The sequence below is a fragment of the Dipodomys spectabilis genome, unplaced genomic scaffold (genome assembly GCF_019054845.1).
Source record: "Dipodomys spectabilis isolate Male_0828 unplaced genomic scaffold, ASM1905484v1 ptg000193l, whole genome shotgun sequence".
In the NCBI taxonomy this organism is placed as follows: domain Eukaryota; kingdom Metazoa; phylum Chordata; class Mammalia; order Rodentia; family Heteromyidae; genus Dipodomys; species Dipodomys spectabilis.
The window spans coordinates 4,396,511-4,406,413 of NW_024870870.1; positions in this window are offsets into that span (position 1 = coordinate 4,396,511).

The window sequence follows — 9,903 nt, forward strand, 5'->3', positions numbered from 1 at the left end:
GCCAGCAAATTGACATTCCTGGATCTCTAGTCCTGGAACTGATCAGGTTGGATGATCTCCAAATCCAATAAGGCTGCTGGGTCAGAACTGAAGGCAGGTCTGGCCAAGGCACTCTCACTCCTCAGTGGGTTAAGGACTGAGGCCAAGCTGTGATGGAGGCCCCACCTAGCATATCTACCAGTATTTGACTAAGAATATTTTTGTTTTCTCTTAAGTACTTATTTATGAGCCTTTTCTGGTGGCTTTGGATTATTACTTTACACTCTTGACGAAGTAGTTCTTGTTTCACAATTAATGACTCTTGCCTCACCCCTCAGAAAACTCTTGTTGATAATTTTATCAGTAGATCACCATATATTTCTCAGGCATGGCTTTTGTTTCCTCCTAGCCAGAGCTCTGCACTAATTGCCACACAAGCCAACATTGAGGTGACTCCTATAGACAGGGTGATTATTTTGTCCAAATGCTAAGTGCAGCATCTCACTTATTCTCATGTACCTTGGTAACTGTATCAAATACTTAATAGAGTCCTTGACTAGTATGATAACCAAAGCTCTGGGTGAAGATGAAACTCAATGGTAGAGTACATCCCTGGCATGCACAAGACTCTCTGTTCAGTCCCCAGCACCAAAAGGAGGAAAGGTAACAAATGTTAGAAAAGTGGGGTTGAAATTAGGAAAGCAACTCCATTTGTAATAGCCCCACAAAAAAATAAAATACCTAGGAATTAACTTAACCAAAGAAGTGAAGGACCTCTATGATGAAAACTTTAAAAATGAAAAATGAAATGAAAACAGAACTTAGAAAATGGGAAAAACTCCCATGCTCCTGGATTGGAAAGATTAACATCGTGAAAAGGGCAATACTTCCCAAGGCTATCTACAAATTCAATGTGATACTTATCAACATTCCAACCTCATTCTTCAAGGAAATAGAAGAGGCAATCCAAAAATTCATATGAAACAATAAAAGACCCCGAATAGCAAAAACGCTCCTCAACGGAAAGAACACTGCTGGAGGAATATCAATACCAAATTTCAAACTCTACTATAAAGCCATAGTAATCAAAACAGCTTGGTATTGGCACAAGAACAGACCTCAGGACCAATGGAATTAAATTGAAAACCCAGAAATGAACCTACAGACCTATAGCCATCTAATCTTCGATAAGGGATCTAAAAAAATAGAATAGAAGAAAGACAGCCTCTTCAGTAAATGGTGCTGGCAAAACTGGTTAACTACTTGTAGAAAACTAAAGCTAGAACGTTATCTATCACCCTGCACCAGAATCCACTCCAAATTGATCAAAGACCTCGGAGTCAAAGCAGACACTCTGAAAACATTACAGGGTGGAATAGGAGAAACCCTAGGTCTCCTTGGCGCTGCCCGAAATTTTCTTAATTGTGACCCAGAAACACAAGAAATCAAAGAAATGTTGGACAAATGGGATTGCATTAAGTTGCAGAGCTTCTGCATGGCAAAGGACATAGCTAGCAAGATCACTAGAAAGCCCACGGATTGGGAGAAGATCTTCAGTAGTCATACAACGGACAAGGGTCTCATATCTAAAATATACTTGGAACTCAAAAAATTAAATCCCCCAACAACAAATACTCAAAGAAACACTGCCCAATAAATAAGTGAACTAAAGACTTAAAGACAAACTTCTTTGAAGAAGAAAGAAGGATGGCCAATAGACACATGAAGAAATGCTCAACCTCCCTAGCCATAAAAGAAATGCAAATAAAAACAACATTGAGATACCACCTCACACCAGTTAGAATGGCAAAAATCAAGAACTCTAATAACAACAGTTGCTGGAGGGGATGTGGACAGAAGGGAACCTTACTTCATTGTTGGTGGGAGTGTAAACTTGTTCAACCACTTTGGAAAGTAGTATGGAGGTTCCTCAAAAGACTCCATATAGAGCTCCCCTCTGACCCAGCAATCATCCCACTTTTGGGCATTTACCCAAATGTTTACAAACAAGACCACACTAATGCTACCAGCACAACTATGTTTATTGCAGCATTATTTACCATAGCTAAGATATGGCACCCACCCAGATGCCCCTCAGAAGATGAATGGATCAATAAAATGTGGTATATACACAATGGAATTCTATGACTCCATCAGAAAGAATGACATTGCCCCATTTGTTAGGAAATGGAAAGACTCAGAAAAATTATATTAAGTGAAGTAAGCCAAGCCCAAAGAAACATAGGTCCCATGATTTCCCTTATTTGCAATATCTAGTATATGTATGAGTCAAGCAGAAAAGGTCAGATAAGGTGATGTTAGGAAAATGAACCCTAAGATATGTATTTTATATGTTTTTTTTCTTTCATGCATTTGTTTCTAACGCAATTATAAGATTATTTCTTTGTTGCTTTGTATGTCCCTCCCCCACAGTATAACCCCTGCTTTCACTATATTTGATGTCGGTATAATTTGTGGAGGGGAAGGGGATAAACAAGTAGTTCAATAAGGATACAGGTGGACCTGTTTTAACAATGGGAAGTACAAGTTGTCATGTCGAAAACGAACTTTACAACTTGCAGGGGGCGGGGGGGATTGTGTGAGGGGGGCAGGGAGGATGGGAAAGGATGAGAAGGGTAAACAAAGGAGGAGGCTACAATTCTTGATAAGAAATGTACTCACTATCTTGCCCATGTAATTGTAACCACTCTGTATAGTATTTTCACATTAAATAAAATTAATTTTTGCAGCAAGAAAAAACATAAAATAAAAATAAATTGTAAAAAAATAAAAAATCAACAACAACAACAAAAAAAACAAATGTTAGGCTCAGAAGACAAAATATTAGGACTCATGGAAAAACACACAGATTGGCACTGAAGAGTTGTGTCATGAGGGAATACTGGTAGAATGTTTGTAGGGGGAAAGAAGAGAGCCCCTTGATGAATGTACCCTTTTAAAAAGCAGAGGTAGGAACAGGGAATGAACCTCTCGTAGTCATCCTAGGCCATGGAAGGAAGAAGCCCTGACATGTATGTTGCTCTAATGGGACCAGAGTCTAAAGTGGCACCACCATACCAGGCCACGGCCCAACAAGAACAGGTTTGTCAGAAGGACCTTCTTGCACTGGAGAGATTTCTTTTGACCACTTTGCCCTTGTTAATAATATTTCCTTACGCTGTTTCCTTTTTCCTTCCACCTTGTCATACCTATAGCAGATCCTGTCCAGGAGACCCATTCTCTCTAATCTCATTCTCAAAAAGTCTCCCAGTTTAGAGCTGTACATATCCTAGACCAAAAAAGTAGGGGGTGGTTATTCTGTCAGACATAGAATGAAACTAAAAGGTATCTTTGAAGTAGACTTTGACAAGGTTCTCATATGGACAGTGTTTTGTTGATAAGTCCTGGAATTACGACCTGCTTTAGATCTAATTCTGAGATGATAGTGGAAGACAACTGGTGATAGGACTTCATGGACCGCTGTGATTTCAAAACCTTGGCAGGTACATCCCCATTCATGGATGTGCTATCAGCCAACATACATATGTCTGTTACAGGAGTGATGACTGTGAAAAGGAATTTATTGGCGACAGAGGAGACCAGCCTTTAGACAAGTTGTTGCCTTTCAGTGTGAAGCAGACAAAGAGTGCCTATGGATACAGAGTAATTTCAGGAAGCTTCCTCCAAGTCTTGTTATTACAAAATCATCTGAGAATAACTGTAAACCCAGAGGTGAGAGACATGTGCTTTGTGCTTTTGCACCACTGCTTTGCTGCGTGGCTCTTTATGCTCTTCTGAAACCTCCTTCTGAGCTGGTCCACAATGTTCCCAGGAGGTGGGAAGCAGAGGGGACTTGGCAGCTAGGCTGCTAATCACTCTGGCCACACTGACTTGGGCTGGGCATGTGCTGGGCATCTGCTGCATTCTAGTGGTATGTGCCCAGTGGGAAATTTTGCTCTTTCTAAGAGCAATTCCTCTGTCCTTGGGCCATCTCCCAGGTCAGGATGTCTTTATCTGCAGAGGCTGAAGCTTTGCCATAGCTCTCATCTTGACAGGTGTCTTTCTGTTTTTCAATTTTCTCTTCCTTCCTTCCTTGCTTCCTTCCTTCCTTGCTTGTTTCCTTCCTTCCTTCCTTCCTTCCTTCCTTCCTTCCTTCCTTCCTTCCTTCTTTCCTTCCTTCCTTCCTTCTTTCCTTCCTTCCTTCCTTCCTTCCTTCCTTCCTTCCTTCCTTCCTTCCTTCCTTCCTTCCTTCCTTTCTTTCTTTCTTTCTTTCTTTCTTTCTTTCTTTCTTTCTTTCTTTCTTTCTTTCTTTCTTTCTTTCTTTCTTTCTTTCTTTCTCTCTCTCTCTCTCTTTTCTTTCTTTCCTCTCTCTTTCTCTTTCTTTCTTTATTCTTTGATTGTTTCTTTCTTCCTTTTTTTTTTTGTTGGTCATTGGTCTTGAACTCTAGGCCTAGAAACTGTCTCTTAGCTCTTTGGCTCAAGGCTAGCTCTCTATCACTTTAGCCATAGTGCCACTGCTAGTTTTCTGGTGGTTTATTGGAGATAAGTATCTTAAGCGCTTTCCTGTCCAGGCTGGATTTTAACTGTCATACTTAGATCTCTGCCTCCTGAGTAGCTAGGTTCACAGTCATGGGCCACTGGTGCCCAGCTAGAGCTTTCTTATTTGTGCAAGATAACAATGGCTATGTTGTGTTCTGTGAGGAGTTTCCCTATCATCCTACAACACTGATGGTCTTAGTGATGTGGCAGAGCACACAGCAATGGAGCTTTCTATGCATGCACATTGACTAGTATCTGAAAAGCCAGCTTGCAAAGGCCAGGAAAGCTCTACAATTGCATACATCTCAATTTGCACTGGGCATAACCAAATATTAAGTTCTAGTGTTGGTGGTTTTCCTTTGTATACAGTTTAAGCAGGTTGTTTCCAGATGTCTATCATTTAACTCAATTGACTCAATTTACTTATCTGCTCTTTCTATGGGTCTGACATAAATGTCTGCTTATCAGAGGCCAATAACTGATTTTAAGTCTAAGTGAAATCCAGCAAGTGCTCAGGCATGGTGACTAAGAGTGCTATATAGATAATGTACAGCTGCATAGTACTTGTGCTGCACACTTCTCATAACTTCACCAAATTCTAAATATTTCTTATAGAGAGGAAAGAAGCCATAGTTTTATGGCTTCTTTGCATAGGTATTTGAATCCATCTAATGAGCACATCTTATATTTGTTTGCTTTTTTTTATAGTATTGTTGTTTGATTGGACTCAAAGCCTTATACATGCTAGGCATGCACTCTATCACACCTCCAGCCCCCTTCTTGCTTTTAGTATTTAAAGTAATTTTTGGGCATTGAGCCCATACACTTCCCTCAGAGCTGGGATTGCAGGCATGAACCACCTAGACAGAAGTATTTCTTGAGATATGGTCTTCTTGTTAACACTTTGCCTAGACTAGCCTGGGACCTCAGTCTTGCTCATCTCTATTATTCCCCAGAATAACATGCCTATGGTTTGAAATGCTATAATCCCATTATTATTATGGGGTCTCTAGTTGGAGTTTTGTGATGTAGTACTAGAAGGCACTGCCTTATTACTTGACTTGAAATTATAAACCTTAATCAGTGGATATAATTCTGCTCTAGACTTTCAAAACCTCATATCAATGTGTGGACACTGCTTATTGTTAAACCGTAGTTCAGGATATGTTGCATGACTTTAAGCCTCACTTTTTACACACACACGCACACACACACACACACACACACACACACACAAAGACACATACACCATTGTCTTCTGTGGTGACTTTGTACATCTTATGTGAGACCACCTCTCCTGTGCAGCTTGGAGTTTCTCTCACTAATCTTGCTGCTCTCCATCCTATTCCCTCCTCCACTGTCAAGTCTCTGACCTTGACAGTGGCTGAGGCTTGTAGAACTGGGGTTAGAAAAAGAAAAATGATAGATACAGATAGTTAAACAGAAACCGCATCTCTTGCACTTTTAGGTGATTTTCGATGCATATTTTCATCAGATCCTCACTCCTACTTTTTCTACCAGCGTCCCACTGCCATGTTCTTCTCCTGGCTCCCACAGAAGGTTCAGCTGATATTATAGGAAACAGAAACATTGTGCTTCTGCAAAACCTGCATTATTGCTGCTTTGAGTGAATCTATTTTTGTCACGAGAATTTTTCTTAATGGAATATGGGAGAATCAGAAAAAATAATTATTTAAACAATTTCACTTAAACTTTTTCTTTCTTACTCAGTTTATTTAAATAAACTTCATTTGTCTAAATGGGACATTACACAAAACAATCTTTCTGTATACTTTTTTTGCTTATTTCTCTGGGGTCATGTCTCAATTTCTTAAACTTTTTGATGCTAAGATCCACATTGTGGCAAATATCCAAAATGGAAAGGAAGGGAAGTGAGAATGCAGATCAAATAACATCTTACATCATCGACTGTCTAGGGCTGCTATTTCAACTATTGGATTGATGATGGTCAGTTTGCAGATTAATTGTCATGAAATGGCCCTTACATCATTTATAAAACTGAGTAGCTTGGGTTCCATTTGTAGCATTGGTCTTTTGATGTCTGCAGACTATGTGTCTGAAGGATGCAAAAGCAAGCTCCTCTCCACAGAAGTGAGATCTCCTCTCATGATAGAGTGAGATAACGTGGGGAGTTTTCAAAGGAAGAGGTTATTACTCAGCAGTCCGATACTAGAGGATTTAGAGAGAGAGAGCAAAATAAACCCCAAAACTGCCCCTAGAACTTGACCTCTTCCCACTCAATCCTTCCTTCTTCAGATAATAAAGCTGAGTAAGCTGAGGAAGGCAGCACACTACTTCCTAATTCAGATCTTGTTGCCTGGTTTTCTGAGACAATTCCTACTCCCTTCTATGAGGGTCTGACTTATTATCTGACCTTGTCAAGTGTCTTCGCAGAAGGAATTCTGTCTTCATAAACTATTTTTGTGGCAAATCTTTAACTCAGTTCACCGATGATCCAGTGGGAACAAATAAAAATTGAGTATGCTGCATTGTGCACCTTTTAATCTTTGTGGGCTTTAATTGTAAGTTTTTAAAGTTATATATAAAAACCAGGAGCCTGTTAGTTCATGCCTGTAATCCTAGCTACTCAGGGAGCTGAAATCTGATGATTGCAGTTTGAAGCTAGCCCAGAAAATAAAGTCTATAAAACTCTTATCTCCAATAAACTACTCAGAAAAAGCTGGAAGTGTTGTTGGAACTCAGTAGAAGACTAACCTGGGAATTCTATTTCTCCATCAGAAAGAATGACATTGTCCCATGTGTTAGGAAATGGAAAGACTTGGAAAAAATTATATTAAGTGAAGTAAGGCAAGCCCAAAGAAATATAGGTCCCAAAGTTTCCCTTATTTGCAATAACTAGTATATGTCTAAGACAAACAGAAACTGTCAGACAAGTTGATGTTAGTTCAAATGAACTCCAAGATAAGGATTCAAATGTCTTTTTTTTTCTTTCTTGTGATTGTTTCCAACATATTTAAAAGATGATTTCTTTGTTGCTTTGTATGTACCTCCACCATGGTATAAGCCCTGCTTTCACTGTATTTGAGGTTGATATAATTTGTGGAGGGGAAGGGAAAAAACAAATCGTTTAAATTGGGTTAGAGTTGGACCCATTGCAACAATGAGATGTACAAGACATTATGTTGAAAAACAAACTTTACAACTTTGGTCGGGTGAGGGACTGGGGTGGGTGGGGTGGTGGTGGTAGGAGGGTGTGGGGGTAGAGAGGGGAAGGGATGGTATGGGGAAACAAAGGAGGAGGCAACAACGCTTGATAAGAAATGTACTCATTATCTTGCCCATGTAATTGTAACCCCTCTGTATGGTAGTTTCACAATAAAAAAGAAGCTCAGAGACAGTGGCCAGGCCCTATGTTCAAGACCCATGGATAGCAAAGAAAACCCTATATATACTTAACAAAGTTGTACACATTTTTCTTTTTAGGTCCATCATGATCTCTTACAGCTACATATACTGCAGCTGGATTTTTGTAATTCATGAAACTACAGCTTTGTGGCCTGGGGAGGTCTCTCCTGACAAGTCATTTCTACAAAGCTTTGATGGGTCGCTGTGTTTTAACAAATTGAGTTTCTGTTCAACTCATATTTACAAATGAATTCACACATCATCATGGCACTCTTCCTCTGAGGAGGGCTGATGGTAAATTTAGCATGGATCTCTAAAACAGAGACATAACTTCATTTGACATTATTATCACACCAGGCAAAAATAGAAATTGCAGTTATAAAACAATGTATCAATCCTGTATCAATCCTGGTATTGATTTTCATCATAGACTTTGAGACCAGAATTTTTTATATATGTACAAATATATCATGGGAGAATTATGGAATAGTGGACAGTTTTTGATTCTTATGTGTTTATGCACCACAGCTTTATCATTAAACCCCAGTGTGAACTTTTTAACAAGGCCTGTGCCATCTCATTTAGAATACTCAGATATTAGTGTAGCTTGCTCATTTAAAAGAATTAATTCTTGCAGTGTAAAAACATTACTAACCTTGGGGGCAAATGGCAAAGTTGAGATGAGGTCGGCCTCACCTAATGGACTATACCTCACACCAGTTGCTGGAATCTTCTTCTGCAAGCCCTGTACTCCTGTGTTCTTTATAAACTTCCCAACCTCCCTCCTTACAATATAATCTAGAGGGATACAGGTGGTTCACATCTGTAATCCTAGCTACTCAAATGTCTGAAATCCATCCAGACGATCTTGGCAAGCTCAATTAGAAAAGTCTGTTAAAGGCTGGGATGGTGGCTCCGTGGTAGAGCGCTTGACTTGCATGCCTGAGGCCCTCAGTTTGATTCCTTAGAACCACATAAGCAAAAAGAAAAAAAGCCAGAAATGGCGCTGTGGCCCAAGTGGTAGAACGCTAGCCTTGCGCTGAAGAGCTAGGGACAGTGCCCAGGCCCAGAGTTCAAGCCCTATGACCAGACCCTCTCCCCCCAAAAAGAAAAGTCTGTTAAAATTGAGCCTCCAAGTGCTTAGTGAAGATAGGACTGGAAGTGTGATTCAAATAGTCAAATGCCAGCCAACTAAACAGAAGATCTTGAGTTCAACCCTCAGGACTTGTGGTGGGGAGTTACATGGTGGGCAAGGGGAGATGCAGGACTATATTCCATCTTGATAGTGTTCAGAGGATGGGGAATTAGTAGGAAGTGTCTCAATGGCTGTTTTCAGTAAAGCCCTGGCTTAGAACTCTGTATATGAAAACTTGTAGTGTTCTTCAATGGTCAGACTCAAACTACATAAAAAGAATCACTTTGTATATATGTAGGTATAAGTTCATGCTTTCCTCTACTGTGTGAAATCAGAACAAGAAACCACCTCTGAAAACAGAATCAGCTGTATGGCAGGGGAGGAAGAAGCAGATTCCCTATATAGTATAGCATCATCCTCCCTGGAACTACAAAGCTTGTAAAAACAAACTCCAGCAAAGCATTGGCTGTGGTTTATGGCAATTTCTTGTCCCCTGCAAAGGCCACCTTCCCCCATGCCTGCTTTGCTCTCCAATCTCCTGTGGCATTAGCATCCACCAACACATAATGGGATACAGGCATTGGGATGTTTGATGATGTTTCTTTCCAACCTCATGTCTTAAATTAGCCTAGCTCCATATCCCTAAGTTAATTTAGTCCAGTTTATAAGACCTTAGAAAATACCCGTTGTTTCCAGATTCAATGTGTAAAGTCTCCTAGCAGGGGCAGGTTATAACCCTTAATCAATAACAATTCAGTTACTACCAGACAATCTTGGTGCCAAGTTCACTCTGAATTTTCTCTTTCTTCAACACAAGAACGCCCTAAAGTCAGTATGATCCTTGGGTATTCAAAGAGAAAGTT